The following is a 27,871-nucleotide window of genomic DNA, read 5'->3' as shown; positions in this document are numbered from 1 at the left end:
GTATGGAAGATCTAGCATTCAGACAAATAACTGGAGTTTGCAAGAGCAGAAAGCTTGCAAAGCAACCATAAGGACTGACTGCATGCACAAGTGTTTCAAACTCTAATACTGCTCCTGACCTCAAGCACCAGTTATGTTATGCGTCAGATGCAAGCTAGAAAACACTTCTGGTATTGATGTGCAAACATGCACACCAGGCATCTTGCTTTATTTCAGACTTCCCAGACCTGACACTGACATAGCAAACAGCTCGTACTAAGATGCAGAAACCTCAGTAGTAATGTGAATTGCTAGGGTTTTGCTCCTTTTGCATACTAATACTTTGTATGCTTTTACAGCTGACAGCTGCTTCATTCACTTCCACTGATGTCTGAGCTCTGGACCAAAGCACAAGCTGCACACGAATCTCCTCTGTGGGTTTCCTTATCTTCTCAAAAATAGAGTGGGTGCGAAGGCTAAACTAGAAAGCTAGAGTTGGGCTTTTGTTCGGTTGCCTGCAGAAATGAGGACAAGAACAAAACAAAAGCTCTAGCTTCTGTAAAGGCTTGAGGCAGTAGGGTGTAGGCATCTGGTCCGGGCCCACTTCTAGTTAGAACTGGAGTGTAACCGCCTGGCTTGAGCGCACGCGTCTGCTCTGGAAGCTGGGAGAATACATCAGCTCCAGCTCTAATTCAGACTGCTGAATGCATAAAAGCAAGCATTTGTGAAGAAACGGTCTTCTGCATTTCTGTTCCTTTTCTGTCCTGCTATCTATGTCAGAAATGTTTGGAATGTGAGTTTTGTGCTAATAAAGGTTGCTGGGCTGACAGTTGAACATGGCGTGGTCAAGAGCGTGAAAAGTCGCCCTGGTGAGCTCCACGCTCTGCGGCTCCACACTTAGCAGCAGCTGATCCTGCCCAAAGAGCCGGCTCCAGCCTGGGACCCTGCACACACATCTGCTGTAGGGCTCCTCTCCCTACTGCACGAAGCCTTCCTTCTCCTCACGTGAAAGGTAAGCCATTCCTCACGAGGCATTTCTTCTGGGTCCCTTTGCTGAGCTCGCCAGCCAGCAAGGCTGCCAGGTGGTGCAAAGCTTGCACCAGTAACTGGATCAAGATAAGCAATTGTGCTGTTTAGGTAGGGTGAACTTGCACACTGGATTGCAGTTGTATGTTTTGCTGAGCAAAGAGAATAAGAATTTCTGAAGTGTGGTGTAGTGTGAAGAGATTAACAGAGCAGCCAAGCAAGCAGCACTGGTAAGCTATAAAGTACGGGGCAAGCACTGGGGTAGGATGAAGTGACAAAACAAATGGTATTACAGAGGAGTCCCGTGACAACAGGACTCAAAGTAACACACAAACAGGAAGGGAAGGAAGGAGGAAAGGATAACCGAGTGAAATTTAACCGTGCAATTATTTTATTTGGCTTAATTCCTCTCCACCCAGCCTTCCATACTTCTATTAGCCGGCTAATGTTACTATCATTCCGATCGCCATGCAATGCTTTTGAAATTCATGTGGGCCACTGATTTAAGAGCAAAATGGCACAGATAAGCTATTCTGTGGGATACAAAAGCCTTATGCTCAGACACTTAAAAACAGGGTGTCGCTCTCCCCTCCCCATTTCCCATCTCATCAGTTCTGTTACTGATAATGCAATAGTGTTTTATTTTTCCATTAGTCTATTCATCATGTTAATCAAGGGATACAAAACATCACAGTTACACTAACATATCCTACAGATAGTATCCAACTAGTAAGGTCTTATTACCAGGAAATATTTTCCTGTGGCCCTTCACTGGAAAGAAACACATCTGAGGCCAGCCCACTTTGGCAGCAGTTATCAAACAAGGAAAAAGAGAGCAGTGTCTAAAAGGCAGTATATTTTTTCCCCCTCTTTTGGAACTGAATCCAAAAATATTCTCTGGATGAAGCCCTGTGGCAGGGGCACACAGCTGAACCAACACCCTTTATTGCACACTCTGAGTAACATAATAAATGCACGGCAGCACAACAGGCCATTTTCTGAAGCTACAGTCTTTGATCCCTATGTTCTCCTCTGCTCATTGCTTCCTTGAAGACTGTCTCAATTGATTCTATTCTTGGCTTAAATCTTAGGAAAATACTGTTGGAGCGCACAACATCGGTATTAAACTATCTGCCTCAAGCCTGAACAGGTCGTCATAATCAACCCCTTGCCTCCCAAGAAGTTGGGTTTTCTCCCCTTTGTCCTGCAATATAATTGCGCTGCTTAGCTGTTGTTCAGCTGATGCTTTTTGTATCTGCAGAGTGGACTTCAGCATTGCACTAACGCTCGGGAAAATTGGAAAGACTAGGAAATACATTTTTATGAGTTTTCTTTTTCTGTTTGTCTGCAAATATTAATTGTTTCTGCTATTTTGATTCTTGTGCTCATTACTGAAAGTTCAAGGCAGTCCAGCTATGTTTCCCCTGCATTTTAATAACACAAGTAAAAAAGTGGGATGCAGTAAGTTATGCTGTAATGTAGAACGTGATTACACCCATTTAAATAATACTGTCAATTCAGCATTGCCTGCAAGACATTGAGTGTAACTCACTTAGAGATCTGGTTTCACTTGAAAGAGCTAAAAATGTTTGCCAAACACCGCATTCTGCAGATGTCACGTATACAGCACGTACACATGCACACACACACAAAATCACACTTTTAAAAAATTTATTTCTCTATCTCACTGTTCAAGCACATGAAATAGATACTGTTCAACGCTCCTAGGCAGCTGTGAGAGCACTGCATTGGGAACAAAGATTTCTAGAATCTAACTCTGCCTCTAATATCAACTTTCCTCTGCAGCTGAACAAACCGTTCTCTCCCTTCCTCTCCCTCAGTCTTTCCATCTGGAAAAATGAAGACATTTGCATCTGTACTGTGGGTGCCTGTGCTGTGCATATGAATCAGTAAATGTTTATAAAAATTATTTGAAGATGAAAAGTTATGTATTTCTGATTTAATGCATTTACTTACATTTTTGTGGAACAAAACAAAAACCAAGAAACCCTGAAAACCTGGCTTCAGTAAGGTTCTGATCGAGAGTCCATGAAATTCAGTTTCCTTAAGGTTATGGCACAGGCACCTCATGCCTGATATTAAATATGAAGGAGTTCTCATTGCAACTCAAGACGAACATCTAGCAGATATCACAATAGAAAAAATTATAACACAAGGCAGCAGACTCAGCTCTCCTCCCCCTTTCTCCAAACCACATCCTAGTCATGTACCTCTGAATGCTGCTACACCAAGTAATGACCGTCAGCACCCAGATTAGTACTTCCTATTACAGAATGCTACTACACACTAGCTTTGAAAAAACCCTCAGATAGTATCACCCTGGTACATGTTCACACTGTTCACATTAGAAAACTAAGCTTTCTAACAAAGCGGCTAAAACATTTACTAAACTCCAGGTGGCTCAGTCTTCACATGTATAAGGCCTGTGATTTTTTTTTCAGAGACCTAAAAGAATGAGGAGCCTGGATTAAACTGAATTTCAGCAGGATTTTTCACTTTGACAAATGTAGCTGTTTGAGGAAGTAGCCGGCTATGCTGTTTCTTGTAAGAGGCACAGGCGTATAGTTTTGTCTTGCTGAAAAGCAAGTATTTTTTTAAAAAAAGTTTTTTGGTTTTGTTTTTTTTCTTTCATCTCCCTTCTCATGCTTCAGGAGACAATTTAATTATCCAATAGGCACAGCACAGCAGCCTGATAACCTTCTACACTTTGACAAATCTAAAGTTTCTGCTTCTGAAGAAGTCCCCTCTAACAAATGCAGTGGCTTCTGCCTGGGAGAAGTCCCAAAACAAGATCCAACTTGCCTGCGATTGCTTTTTTCCTTAATAAAAATGCTCTCCTGGAAAACATGAGTTTCCTTCGGAAGCTTTTCAGTACTCTGAAGGCTAAGCATTGGGGAAGCAGTCATGTCAAAGTACTGGGAGATCAACATTGTAATTGCATCATTTACCTATTTAAACTTCCAGCTCCCTCAATGTACACTGAAACTCCTGGTTGTCCTCGCTTAGGATGCATTTCTTATTGTAACAGCACTGCCATTTACAGGTAAAAGTCTTAAAAAAATTATGGCTGCCCATACAATACCCCCACAGCTAACCACCGGTATACGCTAGAAAATACCCTTTCACTCGCTTCATTGCAAGAGCCTCATTCCCAGCGTTGCCCCCAGCGTGAGCCTCCTTTGTCCCCGAGCAGCACGAGAGCACAGGAGAACGTAAACGATGCTGAACAGCCTAATGCACCACTCAGTACTGCAGCAAACTAGCAATGCCCTGCCTGCACATTAAAGCAAAACTACTGTTATTTACATTTTTTAAAAATATCTAAATTTGTTAATAGAGTAATGAAAAAATGCTCCAACTTCATGCAGTTGCTGATGCACCGTTTGCCCTTCACCAACACTGTTTCGAACTGGCAACTGTGTATATGTAAATTAAGGGGTTTATTGCTTTACTGCTGTTCAGCATGGGGGCCATTCACTTTTTACTAGAGTTCCTTTGGCATAAAGAGCGTGACTCGACTAGTAATGAGACATGCCTTGTCCCTCTACCCTCTATAAAAATAATGATTTCATCAAGAAGGACTTAAGTCCCCCAAGGTATTTGTGTACTGAATACAGAACTTTTACATCCAACGTGCACAATCCTTACTATCCAGGTTACAGTAAAACCAAAACAGGCATGTGAAAGACTCTGGATCTTCAAACGTGTAATCATGTATATAACTACAAGCACAAATACTTCAGTCCTAATGCAGCTATGCATTTATAAATTCAAGACCCATATTTTCTTCTTAAGCTGCAAACCAGTATCTTCCATTCTCATTTGAGAAAAAAAAATGTTTTAAGTTATTTATTTCAGAAAAAAGAATTAGGAAAAAAACGCTACATTATTGCTTTAAATGGTACCATGTTTAAAACTAAAGGATAACTTAGTGAAAGAAAAAGTCATTTTTAGTAATATTTAGTAGTATTTTTCTCCTCCTCAAGCACTTGAAAAAGCATGAAACAGTTTCTCATTTGGTGGCTGGACCCACGGATGTTGCACACTGACTTTGCTCCAAGACGAGTGGCACATTATTAAGAAGCCCAGCACACGCATTGGCAGACACTTTCCAAAGCACTGAACTGACTGGTGAAAACAAAAGTGCCCCACATTCCTCTTCTGGCTGTGCTGGGCTATACAAGAGGCATAGCAAAGCACCAGGAGGAATAGGAGAGTTTAGACTTATGGGAAGCCAAGCTGAATTTCTCTGCCTGTGACCTTCTCAAAGTGACAAACGCTGTCACCCCCAAATACCCTTTAATCCACTGACACCTCTCAGTCTGCTTAAAGAAATTCTGTATTTAGATGTCAGCCTGATTCGACCCCCCCAAATCTGTTGGCCAGTGGACCTTCACAGCGTACAAAACTTAGGTCTAAATGTACCGGTTTCATATCATCCCTAGCTATTCTATAGCAGAGAAACATTGCTGACATTGATATCAACGAGCATATGATAAGTCAAGGTATTTTCATTGTTTATAAAGATTCCTATAAAACAGCAATCAGGCAATGAATTTTAACTTTAACGAGGCTTATGACTTAAGGGTAGTTTTCATTCCTTTACTTCCAACTGTACGTAGATATTAAAAGATCCATAGGACAACCATCTCCAAATCAAACTACTGTGTGAAGACTAAAAGCATTGACTTTTTGACAAGCAGCACACACGAGAGCTTTGGGTTCTAAATGGGAATCTCGCAACTTCCTGCTCCGGGTGCTGGTGGCAGCCCCGATTTCTGCTTCGCTTGTTCTAACCATTCATCAGCTTTGGCAGAACACAGTCAAACCAAATCCAAAGCAGTTTAAAGTAACTGGTACTTGGAAAAAATAGCAACAATTAATACCCGATTAAAATAAAAAGATATTAATCTACTGCCATTAATCTAATACCTTTTAAATCCAAGGACACTGCCATGAATTAACAAATTTGTTTTAAAAAACTGTTAAGCACAAGAAATGTATTACATATACTAAGAGATATACAAAAATAAACTAACCCCCCTAACTCTCAGCCACTTCATCCACATGCTCCAGCTATCCATTATATAATCACAAAACACCCAAACACACAGGCCAGTCCAAGAGCTGTGCTTTGGGAACTCTTCAGAATCTATTTACATGTCTGTCCTACGAATCCACACATTCCTGTGTACAAGGCAGGCATGAGACTGTTTTTTTTTAAAAACCCGAAACATACTCATGGTTTGCATGAAAACCCCTCCTTTAACAACTGCATAGATTGCATGCGATTTAACAGAAGCATTTAGCTTCCTGAAACATTCTGCTCCCTCTGCTGTAGGACTGTTTATCCTTCTGATGATTTATTTAAAAGCAGATACACAAAGAAGAATAAATACATTGAGCAACAAAATCAACAGAAATTCACCAGAAGGGATTCAGGGTGGGCACAGGCTTGATTGACTAAACGCAAATAAGAAACCTGAACCTACGGTCTAGAATCGATGCTAGCAATCTACATAACACACAGTACATCAGCTACAATGATTAACATGCTTATTTTTCTGCTGAGAACTTGATATGCATTTATAACAATGAAACACGACATTCCGTTAATTCTAGCAAGTTAAATGGATAGCTTTGCTTTGAAAAGACTGGTTTTCTATCATTTTAAGGAAAGCAAAACCTTTGTACATGACTACTTCAGGCATAACAGAAAGCTACATAATTAGAAAATGTCATCTGCTGCACCTAGAAAGCCTTGTTTTGCCTCACCTCCTACCCAATACATGCACAAACAGAATTTATTAATATTTTCCTCCACCATTAGCCCGATACATTAAATCATCATCTCTGTAGCAAAGCTACTGCTGCAGCAACTTCCTGCACTGCATCATTCACCTACCTCTGACTTCATTGTTCCACGGGCCATGAATAAATAAAATCAAACATCCAGGTGGGGCTGTCACAGTTTCCCTTTGCGGTAGATGTGCAGCAATAACATAAAAAGAGCTAGCTGGTCCTACAGGAGGATGAAGCTGGGTCAGTGCCTCGTTATGGAGCAGGGAAGTGCAGGGCTCCTAGCTGACTGATATACTGTACTGATCAGCAAATTTACCTAACGTCGCTGTGATGGGCCGGACCTTGTAGCTTCTGCTCAGCAGCTTTCATAGCCGAGCGTACCCTGAGACATACCACAGCTCTATGGCAATTCCGGCTAGTAAGCAATCTCACTGCAAGGTCAGTGCCCTCTTCAGCCTTACAAGATGTATCAGACAGCTTAAGCAGCAGATGCTAGGCTGTATAAAAATGATGATGCTATGTGTGCTTTCCCAGGACTAAAACACTTCCTAAATTTGATACTCATTCTCAGGTAATATTCAACTCCAGTACTGCTCAGCCCAAAACGGGGTATATTACCGACTTACAGCTCAAAAATTTGGAACAATACCAGTGATGCATAAGCATCAAAATGCTGTAGCATAACTTTTATGCCTAAGTAGAAAGTATTTTATCTTTTAATCATAATTTTGTTAATGATTTTTTTTTTCCCCTGGATTATCCTCTTAAACTTCACCGAACCAGACAGAATGTGCACCAGCCTCTCCGAGCTCCCACGGTATTTCTTTAACTCTGCCCATTGCCTCTGTCAGACTTCTGCATGTCACTCGAAGTGCTGAAGTGCAGCTCTGCCTGACTGTAACAACATGGATGGGTGCTCAGTAGCTTTCATTGAAAAATTTATCGCTCAGGCTCCTCCAGCCTTCAGAGGTAACAATTTTCCCCCATCTCTTCTTTTTTGCAGGAATATCTCCTTTAACACCGAAATGCATATTCTGTGTTTGCTGTTACTGCGGCGTTTTCAATGCATCTTGAAATAAAACCCAAAGTATGGGCTAGATTGCTGATATTTCTTTGTGTAGGGCAGCCCAACGTAGTTTAGGTTTTAAAATCATAAATTACATAAAAAAGCAACACTGTTTACACTGTTTCCATCTATCTCACGAAACTTGAGCTAAGCTTTTACTCAAGTTCATGTGCTCTTTAGAATAGTCTCAGTACAGCCCATAGTGCCAAGCCAGCCCCAGCTAATGCTCACTAGTTGCCATGGTTCGAACGGCAGCAAATCATAGACACGTAATGAAAAAAAGTAAACCAGGATCTGTTCAACCAAATGCCAGATCTTTTCCACTATTTTGCCAGAGGATTTGATATCCCTTGAAAAGGTAAATTTTTGAACACAAAAATTCTCAACTACTTTTCTGGATGCAGTGGTAGATTAGGAGCTTTATATTAGCAGCATAATAGAAATAATATATGAAGTACTACATGCAGCTTTTCCTACCTGTCAGATATCCAGATAGCATGTGTTATTGTAGTATCTGACTACATGATGCTACTGACTGTACTTAGCCTGAGGGATAAGGAAGTGGCCCTGTTTGGGACGGAAATGCCGCGAGTTCAGCTGGACTGAACTTGGAGCCTAAGGGTTTCTACAATCCTTTTCCTAAATCTGAGAAAGAGTTACTGTGTACTGCTTCACTTACCAGACTCCTCTGATCATAAAACTACTTTATTTCATTCAGCTCCATTATTTTTCTGGGATAGTATTGCTAATGGTTACTTTCACAGAGTCTGTCAACAGAGGAGGACTGGAACCCTTTCCAGAACTGGGAAGTACGGCAGAAGTTAAGCATGATTCAGGGTAGACAGACAACGTTTTCCCCTTTTGACAAACCATACCATACAGTAAATTGCAAAGTATCTGAGAACCAGACTGTCATATCAGGCTGTCAATCTCCCCCCCCCATATCAAACCACGCACGTCATCTGTAGGCTGTTCACCCTCCTTCCCTATTTTGTGCACTCGTTCTCCCCTTGGTACCTCCTCGCTGACGGGAGACCTTTATGGTTTGCTGTCACAGGGACTCGCTCCTCCCCACACGCTCCCTTGTATCATTCTAACCTTTCGGTTCACCTCTGCAGGGATGCATGAAGCGGATGCTTTTTACGAGACAGAAATAGCGCATTCAAAGGGCTAGACTGCTGATGTGCATTTTCGGACAAATTCCTTATGCAGCCAAGTGAGCTCACTGCAGAGCGATGGCTGCGAGCAGTCAGTATGTTTCCAACATGTAAACGTGGCCACACAAAAACATTAGGAGGATAATTCAACTCGGACAGGAAATATGGAGGGATTAAAAGGATATACAAGCACGCCTGTGTGTTGGGCTCCTATCTCGCTTTTTTCATCGTTCCCAAGCATTCCTTTGGCATAATTCCAAGATCTCCAGTGCAACCAGAATCTCTCTTTACTGACCCCCTACTTGAGATCTTTCTGTTAGAAGACAGTGTGTCCAGAGAGACACTTCTCAGCACATTTCTGCGTAAAAGGGATCCGTGACAGTTTCCCTGCCATATGATTCCTTCATCATCTTTGTCATGTAATTTGTCATCAAATAACAGAAAGCTCTCTTTTCCAGGGTTCAAGGTCAAAACATACACAAGCCAAAACTTTATGCAGAGCTTCCCAGTGAATGGAGGATCATGCAGGCTAAGCAGCCTCCTGCACCCAGGCCTTGCATCACTACCTCTGGAATGGCTTTCCAGTACAGAGATAAAAACAGAACAGGAGGAAAAAAAAAAAAGCCTAAATTCAAAATCTGAGTGTGCCGCCTCTCCAAAATCAACACCAGAAGTCCTTAAAAGCTTGCTTCAGCTTTCCTTGTGGAAAAATGGGAGATAATTTTCACTCTGTTCTGTTAAGCACTTCTGAGATTTTCAATGCAAAGATGCTGAATAAGTGCAAAATATTATTGAAATATGTATTGGTAAGAACATTTTATATTACTCTCACAATAATAAAATAAAAAAGACTATCAAGCCTGCATGCTTCAAGACCAGCTGGATCTGGGAAGAAATCTTTTGGTACAAGGTTGTCTAATTAGCTGGCTGGAGGCTGACTGGAGGAAGGCGTTCATCCTTCTACTCTGTTAGACCTTCTGAGCTGATCAGTTTTACACTCTGGGAACAGCTTGGGTTCTTTGCGTTATTTTCACTGCACTGCTCAATTTGGTTTGGGAGATGGAGGAGGTCGTCATTTCATAAGAGTTGATTTGCTTTTCCTCAGGCCTTCTACTTAAAATCTCCTAATAGTTAGTGACCTCAGCCTGTTTTAAAGCAAATCAGTTGTGACGTCACTATGAGGATTTTGACCTTCAAAGACAGAAAACATCATCCTGTGGAGCTCAGACACCTGGGATTAGGCACAGATGCATGAGAAAAACAGTTGGAGCATGAGGAAGCCAAAAGGGCTCTGTGGCCTCAGGAAAAGGAGTGTTCCCAGAAATACTGATAAAAGTTGCATGAATGACACTGAAGTGGCCGGTTTGCTTTTACATAGCATCATTTGCCCCTCTTTTACGAGCTAAACGTCTAGCACCTTCTCAGGTAAGTCTCTCTGAAAGTCAAAGCTGAAAAAGCTCAAGATCACATAATTCTGATCCTACTTTTATTTACTTCTGTAAAATCAGGGTAATACTCATTTGCATTTATCAGAATTATCCTTGTCCTAAACCAGACCCTTAGACAACATAAAACGCCAGGAAGTTTTGCCTTGAATGGATGCAGATTGCAATTTGCAGCTGAAAGGGCATTAATCTTAAATGCATTATGCTTCCTTTCTCCACTTGAACTTGTACAATTCATCTGTATAGTTTACACTTTGTGTGCCTGCCACCTCCAGGATTGTGAAAGGTGCCAGATGGACAATTTTGGTTCTGTTTAGCCACTGAACAAAATCCACAGACAAGCCCTCTTGACACTGCCTCAGGCATGCACGTGCATATACAAAACATACAGTGTGTGTTATTTCATATTTTAACACATGCCAAGGAAAGAATTCCAAGTTCTTCCCCAACAAGAACACGTCTTATAAAAGCACTGCCTTGTCTACAAGCAGTCTGGCAATCACGCCAGCCAACATACCTGCTGCGCTATCAGTGACCATTGCTGCGATCTACACAAAAGTAAAAAGAGACCAACCAATTCTAACACCCATTAAGCACACTTGTTTTCTTGGGAAAACTTAGTCCCATACATTGGATCAAAGCCAAGCATTGCCTTGGTCCTCCAGTACCACTCATTGCATTCCAGAGCCCAAATATGCCAGCTTAGTCTACCTCATTTAGCACTGCAGTGTCTGGCCTAAAAGTTACTATGACTGGGATGGATTTAATAGATTGGAGGTAAAGTGCAAGGCTTCCTGGTTCTAGCACCTGACAAGAATGTTTCTCTAGCTCATAGCTACAGCTGCAAAAGGTCTTGGCACCCTCACAAATCCACAAGATCTTTCCTATGTATTACATAAGCATATTAATAAAAGCAGATAAACTCTAGGCAAATGTTACCTGCCGGGTACAACAACTGTAGCCTCTAATGGTTATAGGAAGGAAACTAATTCACTCTCAAAGAGTAATTTATTTTGATTACCATTTTTGCACCATAATCTTACATGATTTAATTTTTAAGATAAATTCAAACCAAATTTTTTCTGTTCTGAATTACTGACTGGCAAAACAGAGCTGAAGGTAACCTGTATATGCTGTCACATACAGTGTGATTTCAATTACCTTTAGAATAATGCCCAGAGAAGTGGTAAGAAATTACTACATAGAAGGTTTGAAATTAGAGGACAGACAGAGCAGTTTTAGCTATGTTGTTGGGAATAATTTAGCACTAGCAATGGAGATATACAAGAACGTCAAGTAAGATGATTTCATTGATGCTTTCGTTAAAAACAGTAATGAATCCTGTACGCTGACACCTTCCCAGCTAGTCTGCAAAGAGGAGAAACTGTTGGGAAACAAAATAAAACTCTATCAGTGCTGTGCTACATGTAAACTAATGTCTTTGGGTAATAGAGACAAATATGTACTGTTCTTTATATGTTTTTTTTTTTTTTTTTCATACTGGCCACTTCAGTTGCAGAAGAATTAGTAAATGACCAGAGACCAGACTTAAACCACGTGCTGTGGGGGTGTAGCGGTCAGCTTCATGGAAGCTGCAAAGGCTGTCATGCTGCTGAAGTTACCTTTGTACCTTGCTTTCCTCTCCTGAGGTTTGAGTTGTACATCAGTAAAACCTGTTCTGCAGACAAGGACTCTTGTGGTGCTATTACATCTGAAACGGTATAAAACATTTTATACTTCAAAGAACAAAGAACAAGCTGCTGACCATTACAACCGCCGACTGAAGAAGGCAATAGCTTTTATCATTGTCTATATTTCAAAGGTGGGGAAACTGAGGCAAAAAAAGTCAGAGGCAAGAATTTTGGTTAAAAATGGAGAACTGCTGCACACCCCATTCCTTCATTAAAAATAAAACACAAACAAGTAGTATGTCTTCAAATGCTGAACTGCCTTAAGTTTGACAGCAGAATAATCCTGATGCCAGTTGGAGTTTGTATCCTGCTCTCCTTATGCATGTTAATAACTACATTTTAAAAGACCCTTTATTACCTGCAGCGTATGGTAAGGGTGATGTGGGGCATTTCTCATGTATGAGAATGATTCTTACCCCATTGTTTGGAACGAGATTCCCTTTCCAGAGAAAGGGATCAATTTGTCTATTTATGGGCAAAGCCATTGGCTTCTTTTAGTCAGAGGCTGTAACAGCCACTTGTACCACTATCACTGCTGGCTTTGGAGAGACACTTCTTGTCATTTTGCTGTAGTTTATTTGATATATGTTCATTTCTTTAGTGATGCAGTCTTAACCACATTCTCCTTATTTCGCAATTGGAAGCTTAATTGCTGGCAGGGTATACATTTAGGGGAAGATAAGAGACAATGAAGACAAGCCTGACTGCAGTCTGTACACGCTATGATCAGCGTAATCATAAACAAAACAAACCGGCCTGAGATTAATAGAAAAACTGTCATAACTGTAGGAAAAAAAAATATTTGAAAGACAAAGCTGATTTAGATGTAGACACAAATATGTTTAAAGAAGTGCATCAAATAGTTATAACATTTTCAATGCAGTGTAATTTAAATTGAGATCTAACAATTAGGTACTTACATCTGACTTAATGCAAGTAGACCATGTTTCTAAATACCCAAATCTTTTGCAAGAATTTAACCTCTGTTATTTGGTTAATTTCTACTTAGTTCTTTCTTACTGAGGCTGATCATCCTCAGTAAACCATTCTTCCTTCATCACTTATCCATACTCCAGCATCTCCCTGAAGAAGGGTAGTTCCATGAATTCTCTCTTTCCACCTCTGGAAGCATTGTATGTTTTACAGTCCCTGATCTGATGCTCAGCTTTTGCAGATCTTAGCTCCTCATCTTTCACGTTATTGTGCTACAGAGCTCATTTACACTAAAACCCCAGGGGATGTTTCACTGTCGCTTCACAGTGGTCTCTCTTCCATTCTTGCTACTTCTGTCTTCTCACAGGGCGCTTCCCTGTCACGTTTCATTTGCTCCCAGCTTCTCCTCACTTCTCCCCAGGGCTTTTGGAAGACTCTCATCAACCTTTCTTACAGGTACCGCACCTTAAGTGCTCCCCAAGAATTAAAGTTGCTGCTGCTGCTGATTTCCTTTGATTTTTCCTTTCACTCGAACTAACCATCTTGGTAACTACGTTTGGAACAGACTGATTATTTATGTTATGCTATATTTACTGTTATGCTTTATTTACTAAGTGAAGGAGGGGCTCTATTTTAGCTGTGTTATGAGGTGCTTCCAATACAAGATAATGTTAGGCTAACCCCCTTCTGTCTTGCTTACAGAAATATGCCACTTCAATACAACTATTCACTCAAGAAAACAAGGTGAATTTGATCCTTTTCCCCAAGTTTGCCTATTTTTTTTTTCTTCTACACCTATAGCAACAAATGAGCAAAATCTAGATTTAATTTTCAAGATGTCTACATATATAACCATAGCTTGTTAAGGTTTCCCAGCACAGACTGTTAATTTGTATCTCCTCAGAACTAGTCCAAAATCCAAGTTACAGAAAATCATCTGTAGAAGCTGTATCCCATGAATATACAGTCACGAATGATATCAAATTTTAACAGTCAACTGTGACTAAATGAGATAAGCATATTACAAAAAAAATGAGATTCATAATAAAATTCATTATCCAAGGTCCAATTTGAAAAAGCAGCTCATCTCTTTCACACAGGGAACATCACTCTGACTTGAAAAAAAGTTTTTAAATCTAAATCATTCAGATTTGCTTTTTTGTTGTTGAGATTTTCAGTCTTTTTTTTTTTTTTTTTTAAACTAATTTGTTTAGACAAAGGAGGCTCAGATGAAGAATAGCCCAAAGAAAAAACGTGCAAGGGAAATACTGCCCTACCATAAAAAAAAGTAAAGTTCAACAGAAATTCTTGTATTTTCTTACAAACAGCATTACCTCTGTAAACAATTGGAGCACTTAGGTGTTCTGGGCTCGACTTATTTCAACAGAAGGCCCAGCAGTCAGAAGACTGCCAAAGCTCAATAGATTGCAACAAAATTAGTTATACCTCATTATGATTTGGAAGACAATAGTCTAGCCACCTAGGATGAATTAAATGTTGTGTGCTAATGCCTTTCTCTTCGGAGTTTTTTTATTATGTGCATATTAAAAGCAGGATGTTTTTGTCTATTACAGGGTAGTTGTAAAGTAACATAATTTTTATCCCACCAAGTGATTGATGGAGAAGTGCAGTCTTTATGCCTACTCACGCTCAAAACTTTGTAGACAGCTTTTGCTTTGCTGGACAATTATTTGGATTGTTTGACTTGACCAGAGTCTTCTGTAGTTTAAGAAGCCACATTATCCAAAAAATAAATATTTTGAAGAAAATATTTTCAAATATTTTCTTCCCCTTTTTTCCAGATAAGACATATGAGATGCAGTAAGGTTACCATTTTGACATGCCTTCTGCTGGCATGTTTCAGCTGTTGCACAACGACATGGATCAGGCAGCTGTTCTGGCTGAAGAAATAACCCCCTTCTCCATCACCACCTTTTTGGTTTTTGGGGTTTGGGGTTTTTTTGGGGGTGGGAGTGTGCAGTTCCCAGCTGGATCAGTTCCCCTATCTGGTTCATGGCCCTGCCTCACATACTAGCACTACAGCTCGTGCAGCACAGCACAGGACCAAGAACTGCTTGTTTTAGTAGGCAGAGCCCATTTAAATGTGCGTCACACTATGACATCGCTTGCCAAAGAGCAATTACAAGCCAGCCGCAAAGCTAGAAATAGAACTCATGTCTCTTGACTTTCAATCCTTGGTATAATAATTAATTTTTATTCACTTTGAATAACCCTTTTCCTCCTCCTATTAAGTAAAATTCCATCTTTACAAAAAGGAAAAGGTAGGGAAATAGAGCTAAAGAAATCCATTAAAAGTATCAATATTTTAAAAGTATTTAGAATTCTACTTTCTATCTCCCAAAATTGCATACAGACTGCTCACTAAGCTGTATTCCCCCTCCTTTCAGGAACAGACCTTCACATGCCTAATAACACATACAAGTTATGATGTAGAAGTTATTTTTAGAAACCTATGAGTTTCAGTGCATTATAGTTAAAAACTATTAGAAAAATTGCCAAAAAAAAAGAGTACTTCCCCCAATACCAAAATTGCTTGAAATACAGATGAACCAGGTAGTTAAAGTGCTCCTTACTTCACCAGAACCCTTTGTGTTTTCTGGCTGATGGGCTTTTAACTGTAGCCTCCTCTTCACCCTCCCTCCCAAAAGCTTAAGACAACTTGATTGATTTTTCAATAGTTACGTTACATATAGCATATGATAATATGTTAAAGAACTTGATCTATGAAATCAGAGATCACATAGCAAATGAAATCACATGGGTCTGGCAACAGAATCTATGTTTACAAATAGAGACAACAATGACATATAAAAAGAGCCATTTCCTTCTGAAATCAGTTCTGTTGTACCTTGTAGAGGAGAGTATTCAAAAAGCACTGTATTTTGCCACAGACTATACGGTGGGGTTGTCAGACAAATTAAGCAATGACTTGGCATCTAGACTACAGACCATTTGTCCATTAGCCTTTCTGTTTTAATCTATCTGAAGTGTAAGGAAACAAAATAGCATGTTACACATCTACAAATACACAGCAGTTCTATGAACTCTAGAAATTACAGCAGCCACAAATTGTACCTAAATGCATTTCCAAGTACAGTGAAATGACTTGTATATACGTGCAAGTTAAACATGGGCTCTACAAATTTAATAAGAGCATGAAGCACCTTTTTCAACTACTCAAAATGGCATTTTATGCCATTCACATTATTTACCAGCACACCTAGTGAACCAGCCTTCTGTTTCCTTTAGCTTCCTCAGAGAAAGACAGCCTTGTGGTCCAGGCAGTCGTATTTCTATATACTTGATCCAACTTGGGAGGTATGGCTAATTTAACAGGTATGACTGGTTTGTCATTCAAACACCGCTGGCGTTTGGCTTTTTGGTATTAGAAGTTGCCAAAAGCACTCGTAGAATTACTCTGTCACCTGCCTATGTTATATAAAAGTTACGCAGCAGCCTCTATTTTCTGACCATAGTTTTCCCTTTCACTTGCTTGCTAACAGTAGTGTCAGCATCTCTTTCAAGTACTTCTCTCCATTAGAAAAACCTCACAAATGTTGAGTACATCACCAGAAACTCTTTCAAGAGCAGACTGCAGCAACACAGTTGTCGTCTATCTTCTGTGCTAATTCTATGCACCACCTCCTTAGATAAAAGGAGATATTTTGGAGCAAAAGATCAAATTTATTTCCAAAGTTCTTCAAGACAGCATTTCTTAAAATCTATTTAAAATGAAGGAATAAAAAGATTGCATTTCTAAATAAGTGCATATGTACACGTACATATACACAGTTCCTGCTGTTCCTACAGTTCATTATGTGTTTATGGTACTTCCCTGGCAGATACCCACAGCACTAAAAATCTGAGCAAAACAGATAAGGCAGGATACTATTACTATGGGGATTTTAAGGTGTATTACTTGGTACCTTTACTGGAAGCATCAAACTAGTAGTTGTAAAAGTTTTGTGCCGTGGGGAAGGGTTTGTTTCTTTTTTCAGTATAACTGTCAATCCAAGATGCAGGAATATAAGGAAAAGCCTGCAAGTTAGGCATTAAAAAAACCCTAAAGATATTCATGTCAGACTGCCAAAAGGCAGGCTGGCAAGAAACCATTCTAGTGGAAGCCTCAGAAAACAGTGTAAGCAGTCATCTCATTGTCAGCTGTCCCCAGTTCTCCAGCAAGATACTTGCACCAAGTTGCTTCCCTCTGGGAACGCTCGCTGCTCTTGCTGCTTATTTAAACTTAATTGCCATGCCTGTTCTTCAGCAATATGCTTTTAAAACACAGGTGAGACCTCAGTTAGAATGACTGCACTGGTCTTCCAAATTTAAGGAAGAGTAAATCAAAGTTTGCCCTGGGTGCAAAGAAGGCCTCTTTGGATGACTGAAGAAATGGAAAGCTTCTCTGGCAACTGTGGACTGCAAAAAATTGGCTCACTGAGTCTGGCAGAGCCCTGAAAAAGGATAAGAATTGCTTTTTCAATGCATACTGGTGGGGTGAGCATATGGGCTAGAAATGAAAAATTAGTACTGGCACAAGAAGAAATGTGCACAAGTTGGAACTGAATTAAGATAGAAAGAAAAAGATTTCTAGCTCCGTGAGCAGCAAAACTGTGGAAAATGACTGGATTATGAGACGAAAACATACAACATGCTTGCCTGAAGTAGAAGGGATTAGTGTTGATAGCCCAGAAACTCCCATTTCAGTCTTACCTTCCTATAATTGCTGCTGCTGCTTTCAGTGGTTACTCATCACCCAGCAGTATCTTTCGCTATAGTTTACTTCTTACAAGTGTCAGGAATAGGTTTGGCCTCAGCAAGCATCATTCTTTCAGTCTCCTTCTATCAATGGATGGAAGGGCTGGACACCAGACTCGGGGTCTGTTAAAACTCCCAGGTCTTCATGAGTTTTAGCATATGTTCATGCATATGGGTCCCCTTTCCTGCACCACCCATACACCCATTTTCCCATAAATGCTATATCATAGCATCATGCTTTGCCTACGTTAAGGAACTTCATGAGGTGTATCTGTGCACCAGGAAAGACCCAGCATGAACTTTGATAGAGGATAGAGATGGAGCTGTTGCTAAAAAATATTCAATGTATTTTGAAAAGAAAACGTAGACATTGATGACTTTCAAGCTGTTGCACTCTTTCCAAAGGAGTAAATGCTCTTTGGAAATAAATACTAGCATGACAAATGGGACAGGAAGAACAACATCTTTTCCATTTCCCTCTTGATGAATGCAGTTTATAATCCATCAATCCAGCATATATATATATATATATATATATATAACTCTTCCCAGTCGTTACACTGATTAAAAATATCAATTCTTCAGATTGATCTGTTAGAAAAAATGATTTATTGTTTTACCAGTCCATTCTTTCTAAACTTGCTTTTAAGAAACTTGGTGTTATACATAAATTCAGTAAGCTACTAAAGAAAGTACCTAACTTTCCTTTGTCTGTACTACTCATTTATGTATATTTGGTTGTATGCATGTGCTTAGAGCTTTGCTGAATCAAGTAAAAGAGCTGGATCATGACAAATGCTTGAGATACACAGCAAATAGGAATTTATTCTTTGTTCTGGAATCAGGCCACCTTTAAAAACCCCTCCTACAAACGTGCCAAACAGTCAGTTGAAGGGTAGGAATACAGGAAGAATAATACTAATTCACAGTTCATAAAAATATATGTATTTTAAAAAGGGTATTTATGTTAACAAGATAAAGGTAAGATTGGTCTGGTGTCATCTCATTACGTCAGCTCACTACACTTTGCCATAGACATATTTTCAAAATCTCATGAGAAATCACTTCAAACAGCCATCCTTCAGCCTCATGTAGCTTTCAAAGGACAGAAGTCAAAGCTATTCAAAAAGTCCAGGACTGAAGTGAACATTAGGGCAGCTTTTCTATTTTTGTTTCTAAATGGTGATCTTTATGTAACCTATGGAAATAACTCAGTTCCCAATTAACTCTACATGACCTGTAACTTCATTTTTTTACAGAACATATCAAGTGTGTCAGTAGAAAACAGACTAAGAGTATCGTTGCAAGACGTATAGAGAAAAGTGAAATGGCCACACTAAAAAAATATTATTGAAAATGGTTCTGTGATGAGTTTGCAAGATCTGCAGCCTCTCCCTACCTTTAGCAAATGAATAGCATTAATGTTCCCTTCATGCTCTTCAAAAAGCTTTTTCACTGGTGTATGAATTGGCAAAACCAGCAACTCACCCATGTTTTCACAATAAGAAACCTATTCTGTTGCATACATTGAGAAAGGTAATAAACTTTAACTTTTTTGTGACGTTAGGAGAAAACTGAACTTAAAACAAAGGACACATCACACACAGGTGTGTATTTTTAACATCTGGTGCCATGACCACCAATAACAGTGCTTAGCACTTTCAGTGTTGGCATCTCTATGGAGATATCAAACTTCTCAGGACCTCCAAGATGGATTTTTTTTTTCTTTTTATAATGAACATACTGATGTAAACAATAAAAGTTAGCAATGCTTAAGCTTGGTGTTAAAGTAAAACAATTTGGGTTAGGGTATTCAGAATTAATTATACTGTGTGAGAAAGATATTACCCCCCCATTTTAGTGATGGAGACCTATTGCACTGAAAGCTCAGATAATGACAGAGAAAGCCCATTGTGGAGCACAGCAATGAAACAGGAGGCTCTAAACTGGCACTCTGCTCACAGACTGTTCTTACTTTATCAAAAAATAGGATCAGTTTGCATTTCTGCAAAGCAGGTGCAAACTCTGCACAAATCACAGCTATATACATAAACATACCACAAAAACTACAGTGGAGACAGGGAGCCGTCAGAAACAGATATCCATAGTACAACTGGCAGTTTGCATCTCGGGTGCCCAATGAGCATAGTTTAAAAAAAGCAAGTTTTAAAAATTACCAAAGAGGAAATAAGGAACTTGCAGATGCTGCCTGCTGGCACCAAGTCCTTTCTGTGTGCATACATAAGGCAACAGTCAAATTTGGTACTTGATGGAACATAACATTAATTTACATATATATCTAGAATGCACAGAGGTCAAATCCTTGCAGCGACTGTCCAGCACATCATCCTTCCAAAGCAAGAGTATGATGTGCAGGTCTATGCTCAGACAGACTAAAGCAAAAGAGTCCTGTTTGAATGTAAACACTTCCATTGCACGAGGGATCACGGCCCCGGTACGCTACAAGGCTCTTCACTAAGAGTTAAGTTAGAATTCTTGAGGCATTTGCACATCATTACAGCTAAAAATGCTTTATTTATTCTAATTAGACAGATTTATTTTACCTTGGCAGCTAGTAAAACCTAGTCTTAAGCAGTAATAAGGGCTACTTTGATTTGTCACTAAAGGAAATTATTAGAAAAAAAAAAGAAAAAAATGTCCTCAAGCCCTCAAGCCAGTGCTTATTCTGCAGTTTAAGATTTCAGTTCCAAGTGCACCACCAGGCCATGAAGTCATTTGTTTCAAGTAGCAATTGATGAAATGGTGCTCTAAAACCATGTGTATAGTATGTCATATCTGTAATTGCCTCTAAAAAATTTCACCATATGTGCAGTGAGTTATTGATGAAACTGTCTAGAGAGAACAGAAAATAGGAATCTCGTCAGCAATTTGTCCTGATATCTGAAAACATATCCTAGACCTAGCAGTTTCCAAAGTTAGAAGCTACCAAAATTATTTCAGCCTTCCCAAATGCTGAAAACATTCAGAGCAAATCAGTTGACATTGTCTCTACCAAAGCTTAGTTTGCCTCTTATCAGTTTGCAATTACTCAACATGTCTCCCTGGACCTTTACAGAACCAATTCCTTGGGACAGAGTCCCTTTCCTTCTAAGTGTGGGCTTCAACCTTAGTTTACAGACATTCAGCTTTACATGTGAATGTATTAAAAAATATGCATATCGTTTGCTTGTGCTCTACTGACCAAACTATGCTATAGCTGTCCTCTTTGGCCCTGTATTTGTGTCATCTACAGATACTACAATTATTTTCTTACCAGAATATTAAATTTTATGTAGCGTGAGATCCTTATGACTCCACTTAAACTCACCTGCTCTACAATAATTCTAATTTACAGCTATGTTTTGATAACTATCAGAATTACATCTACCGAGAGGGTTTGTTGATTCTAGTTGCTTAGACCAGTGGTCTCCAAAGTGGGGTGCACACCCCCCAGGGGGTTTGCTTCATGATCCATTGGGGTGTGGGAAGATGATCTTAGAACTTCAGTCGTACATGTATATAATTTATGAATATATGTACATACATTGTGAGTGCGTGCTCAAACATTTTTTACTGCTAGGGGACTCAGTCAAAAAGTTTGGAGACCACTGGCTTGGGTAACTCACACACTGTACAAATCCACAATAAGCAATACTACCTTGCATACACAAACAATGGCTATTAGAAACAGGAGTCAAGCCTGTTTCAATTTATGTCAATAAATGCCATATCAATTAAGGACAAAGGATAACATAATTAAGTGCGTACTGGCTGTTCTACAATTCTGTCAAAAATCAGTAGCAGGCTCACACACATTATCAATTGTCTAAATCATTCCTTTCTTCTCAAACATGGATATTACATTAACTTGCACTGTTACGGCTTCTGTTTTCCCCATCCCCATAAAATAATTAAATATTACATGTTGGAGAGAATTCATTGGCCAACTCTTCTAAAAGCATTTGGATACAATTTACCCAGATGTGCTGTTATGACAGGTGCTCTTCATCGTCTGGAAACAAAACTAGAAAATATAACTTCTTAAGATATGAAAACATTTCCTAATTTGGCTTCCAAACCACAGTAAGGTGAACTCACTTTTTCTGCCCTTACTGACAAATTTACCAGCTGTATTTAATACCATTAGAATTCTTTTTGTCATAATATTTAAAATGTTGCCCCTAACTATGGCGGCATAAATTTGCATCCCTTTGCTTTGCTTATGATTCAGAACAGGTTCTTACTTGTATAATATATTCATCAGTGTCACCTTCCACTTTTCCATTTGTATGTACTTAAATTTTTTTTTTTATAGGTTCTTGCATCACCCTGAGCTCCTCTTGATAACAAAAAGGCCCCATGACCAGCAGAGACTTTTACTTAAACAGAACATACCAACTGTTGTTCAGAAATTAATAATTACCATCCACAACCCCTACTTGATATTCCTAAGCAAAGTAATACAGTTTATAAATCATGTGACTACAACTTTAAGCATCTCAGCACATCACTATTCAGATGAATCAAGACTATAGGACTGATTTTTAGACACAAGCACAGCTTTTACTCATCTTTGTCAGAGGAAATAAAATGTTCCTTACCCCTGACAAATCAAGACCTGCTTAGATCAAATAAACCAGGATCAAGTGTCTACTTTTAAATTTTAAGCAAATTTACAAAATAAAAATGGCAAAGTCTGTTACTGTTTAAGTTCGCTTACATGCATTCATCATAAACTTCATCACTTGTTAAGAATTTAGGAAATGCCTGGGTACATTTGCTAGCCCGGGCATTTCAGAGGGGTTTACTGGGTAAATGGCACCACCTTCAGTCTCACTGCGAGCACTGGACTGCCGGGCCTGTCCTGCCTGTGACACATCGTGGGGACGTGTTTGAGGGGTTTTGACTGAAAGTAATTTCTGTTCCCATAAACATCCCTTCGGTATGCATGATTTATTTTACTGCATTTATTTCCACTGGACTACAAATTCACTTTTTCACAACCAAACTAGGAACATATGCACTGTTCATATAATGACAGATATTTTACTGAACAGTAAAATCTTTTTCTTCAAATTTTTTGCATTTATGTTTAAAAAAAAGTGTATTTGTCTTGTATGTGACCTCTTGAATACATGATACAGCAACACAATTGTACTTTTTCTAATTTTACATATATATCCACATTAAAATAGAACCTACTTCAAGAATTAAAACTATTTTGTAGGACTAAATCTTCAAGTGCTCAAGGTCTCCTGGGTGGGAGCGAGCACAGACTGGAGGATTTTACATCAAGCTAGCAGAGCACTTAGATGGTAGTTTAAAAGCATGAGCAATTCCCATAGCCAGAGACACTTAGAATACGGCACTGTCAGTAGTAGTGCTGACTGTCTCTTTAAATTAGCTGTTGAGCTGTGGCATTTCACACTTAATATTCCTGCTAAAGAAAGAAGTTCCTCTTTAGATGCTACAGCATCTTCATTTAATTTTACAGCTGACCCACTCATTACATTTTTAACTAGAGAGAGGCCTGAACCGAAACTCAGCCCTCCTCAAACCTTTCAGACTTCACGTATGGGTGTCAGTTTTGATCCTTGAGCTAATCTAGAAAGGCTTTCAAAGATACTGCTTTATCTCAAGAATTTCATACTAAGTCATATATGTGGGTAAATGTCAACTATGCAGCTTTGAGAGCAGGCTGATATACAGACTTTGTACTTCATTAGCTGTGGAGGTAATAAAAGTATTGAACAGAATGAATTTGATCTCACCTTGAAATAGTAAGACTTTCTTTTGGAGTCTTTTATATATTGTTTTATATGTAAATACACACATACATATTAATATATACATATAAACACAGAGACGTGTGCATATAAACATACAAAGTGTTCTCCCTTATCTGGAGCAGTTAAACTGTTACACTACAGGCTGTATGCAATATTTAAACTGCAAACATCTTTCAGATCTTCATACATTTTTTTGTATTTCCAGAATAAATTCCACTAGGCAGATATGGAATTGACTAAATGCCTATAATTAATAATTTTTACCTCTGTAAAGCAGTGTAATTCGTTGTGGCTTCTGTTGCACAGGTGCAACTATTTGCCATCTGAAAACATACTATTTAACTTCAAACCACCAAAATATCGATATTATCTTTCACTGCAAGGTAGCATAGCAGAAAGATTACATTTTGCAAAGTGGTATACGGCAAGGGAGGGCATTTTGACTCGGTAACAAAGACTGAGGACTTAATATGATTCACTTCAGTTCCTCAAGAGATTTGAGATCTCCCCAAACACAACTGTCATTCGAGCTCTAGCTCCCCATTTCCCATTTCTTCCAGAGCCTTGTTCTGAGCTTGCACTACCTCTCCCAGATGCCAGTACTTGGTTTTGTTTTCTTTTTCACCCTTTCCATTCAGTATTAAATCACAGTGGAGGCATAATGGCCTGAATCACATGGCTGAAAACAATCTGATCACCTAAATTTACAGTTAGCCCCTTGATTTAGTTTAGTTTCACCTGAAAATGTTGTAATTCTTTTAGATAATTTGTTCAGAGAGAAAGGAGAGATGTGGAGTAAAGAAATGGCCGTATTTCTCTGTGGTCCTCAACATGCGCAAGATTGACCTAACATACCTGTCCTGAGTTTCCCTCAGGAACACGCCTGGACATGGGGGAAGGTTTTGGCAGAATCCCAGCCAGACCATATTATGCCGTATTTCATGCCCTTTGGTATCATACAAAACTCCCACGAACCTCTCAAATGAAACTGGGCACAAGACACAGCAACTCTGAGTTTACTGTACCTATTCCTATGAGGACTGATAGCACCTGTAGCTGTTCTTAAAGGCTTCTAGAAAGCCAAAGGTCTAAATCTCCCATCAACCTGCTCAGCAGAGCTTTCCCTCCCTGCCCCACCATGCAACTTCTCTAGCGTATTGCTCTATCAAATATAATTTTTTTTTTCAGCCAAAACCTGTTAAAAACCACATAAAACCTGAAAACCAACAGAGACCAGCAGTTGATGAGGAAGTATCAGAATCCCAGGTGTCCGCTGCTGACAAAACATCTGCAACATCTTCATTACATGAAGATTTTGAAAGCTTGCTCACCATCATATAAATAATTTAATAACCATAGAAATCACATAAGATATACAATTATTGCTTTACTGTTAAACTATAAACATGAATTTATAGATTCTACAGTCTCTAGATGAAGTTTGTAAAATAAGATGATCGTTTTCAACACACACTATATTCTTATAACATCTGTAGCTGTAGGAACTAAGGAACTTATGTGCCAAATGGTTACAGTATCTGATATTTAAATATTGCCTTGATAGAATTTCCAAACAATTATTTGGACATTCAAGATATGCTTGGGAATATTGAAGGAGGAAGGAGGGATACTTTGAAGAGGGAAACAGATATAAAAGCTATGCAAGTTCATGGCAAGTGCTGGAAAAAGTAATTACCTCAGTGTCTCGGTTCCAAAGTACCAGAAGTCTTTTATCAGTGTGAAAGCATAGTTAGGCACTGTGCAGGTTAAAAAGTAACACTATTAAATAGCAGAAAAATCAAAACAAAAGCATGAAAGAAACTTCTCTTGTAGCATTATCTCATGGGACTCTGAATTTACAGTCCTTTACACAGTCAGTGTAGCCACGTGAGGCACTGGATGAAGGAGCCACAGCATAAGCTTAAATCCTATGCAACACTACAGCTTAAAGGCTAATGTTTAGCATCTTTTGTTGCTCAAAAATGACCTTGGTTTAGAACACTTCCTATTCAACGGGTGGAATTTTTAGAAAATTATTGTTCCTTTCTGAATCACAGAACACAAAATGATAGGATGCATGTCCTTTTGCCTTCCTATACTCTTTGTTCTCCACACCCCTTACTCTGTCTTATTATACAGCTAATCATATGCTAAAACTGCTTTTAATTTAGCCCGTGAAGACAGATTGGTGTATGTGGACCACTGAGTGGGAGCAGGGTTTAGCTTATATTAAAATGACAAAGTGAGCCTACCAGCTGCCCAGGCAGCTTGTCAGTCCCCTCTGGTACTACAAGCAATCAGTAAGTTAAACACATGCATGGCTTTTCTTTTTACAGCCAAGTTAAAACAACAACAAACAAAACCCCCCAAACCAGGAGGCATCATCTGTAGAACAGCCAGCTGATCACATTTGGTATGACGGACATTTGGAAAGGATATTAACAAAGCACATAGATCTGTTCACCTGATAACAGGGTTGATCACTGTAAAAGCAACTAAAAATGTAAAATAAATGGAGTTACTCGGTTTTAAAAAAGGGAAAACAGGGATGGGGGAACAGGGAGAAATGGGGGGCAGGAGGAGCCAAACAAAAACCAACAAGACTTCCAAAGCTCACCCATTAAGAGTTCCCTGTAGATCAGCAGAAGCCAAAGTGCTCCTACGGGGGCTCTTATTTATGTTCCATTCCTCTATCAAGTCTTAATAAACCCAGGCTTGGATTACTTATTTTTTTTAAATTCTTCCTTCAAAGCCCATTTTGGGTAAATAATTTAAAAGCTTGTGAGCTGGAGGCTGTATGACTACAGAAAGGCTCGGAAGCTGGGATGGAAAGCTCTTTGGAACTGCCTGTCAGCTTTACACATCACTTTTGAAATTAAGCATGTTAACTACAATTAAAACAGATTATCAGCCACCTGTGCTTATGGCTTTAGCAAGGTGCTTGGCTAGTTACATTAGAATAAATATCAGAGTTAGCCCACATCCACAGAAAGCTTGTGGATGGAGAGGAAACTCGACTGGCAGCATTCGGAAATGCACAGTGGAGCTGATTCTATCAAGTACACTGACATTGTATACATTGTGTACATACCCGAAGAAAGAATGCAGCAGTGTTCATTACCCATATACATGATATATCAAACTCAGGTTTACTGCTGAACACCTACATATAGAAAAAGAACTCCTTAAAGATATAACAAAACTTCTATTTTTGTGGCCTGCCTCATATAGTATTTTGTTACCCCGACTTTGGATTTATTATCTCTTTAAACACATGATTTTTATGACACGCTAATGTGTTTACTAAGAAGTATCTTTATACCATAAGCCCAGATGACGGTTTGTTGAGAGACCTCTAGAGCTGGATGTTTTCAGCGACTGACATTTTTACTGCCTTGACTGACACGGTCTGCTTCAAGTTCCTAAATCTACTTAAAGAAACTAAGCAATATGCACAAAATGAGGTTTGTCTCTTAGTTAAAGCATTTAGCTTTGAGGTTTGCTGTGGCATTCAGCACATCCCAAACCCAATTGCTTAAGTAGCTTTCTGTGAGAACATGTCTACTGCAATCACTGTATTTCTACCCCTGAGCAATAAAGACACAATAAGAGGGCACAGAAGAAAAGATGAAAAGGTCTTCCCTTGTAAAGATCACCGAAAGGAATGTTTCTCTGCGTTAGTATCATGTTGCTGTACACATTTAATTTAATCTACACCTATAATATTTAAAGCTAAGAAAGACATGGTAAAATTAGCAGAAAAGAGACACCACAAAATTGGCCAAATGAGTAGAAATTATTAACTGTAGGTAATAAAGAGGCTCCTCTACACATCCTGTTAACAAATTAATTCCTCCAACTTCAGACAGCAGTTTATTTCTAATGGTATCTTTCCAGTTCTGTACAGTCAGAACAGACTAGCTCACAAACTAGTTCATACAGGAAATATTTTATTGCTATTGTAGCAGGAGTTTCAGAGTTTGCTTTATTTTTAAAAACAAAGGAAGGATAAAGAAAACTGAAAACTGTAAGACTGCAGAATTATTTCAAAAGCCGTCAGTTTAAGGATACTAAGATCAGGCACACTTCATATCATTTTCCAAGTTCGTTGCTTCCCTCCTGAGGGCAAAATTGGAATCCTTGTTGAAGTTAGTGGGAGTTTCCCCACTGAATTTCAATGGCA

The 27,871-nt window shown here is 39.1% G+C and overlaps 1 protein-coding gene across 16 annotated transcripts in view; it reads right to left on the bottom strand.

Moving 5' to 3' along the window:
• Positions 1–27,871, bottom strand: part of IQSEC1 (IQ motif and Sec7 domain ArfGEF 1) — a 357,083-nt gene that overhangs the window by 99,593 nt on the left and 229,619 nt on the right. The window contains exon 1 of one of the 16 annotated variants that reach the window (XM_030043643.2): positions 26,306–26,465. The exons of 14 other annotated variants lie outside the window; for them this stretch is intronic. The gene's annotated coding sequence lies outside the window, so the exon portion shown is untranslated. Of the gene's footprint in view, positions 1–6,931; positions 7,173–26,305; positions 26,466–27,871 lie in introns of those variants that run through there. One more of the 16 variants, XM_030043642.2, reaches the window with a different exon arrangement.

This window comes from Aquila chrysaetos, chromosome 20 (genome assembly GCF_900496995.4).
Source record: "Aquila chrysaetos chrysaetos chromosome 20, bAquChr1.4, whole genome shotgun sequence".
Classification (NCBI taxonomy): domain Eukaryota; kingdom Metazoa; phylum Chordata; class Aves; order Accipitriformes; family Accipitridae; genus Aquila; species Aquila chrysaetos.
The sequence above is the reverse complement of the archived record's forward strand: the minus strand, read 5'-3'. Positions and strand labels throughout refer to the sequence as shown.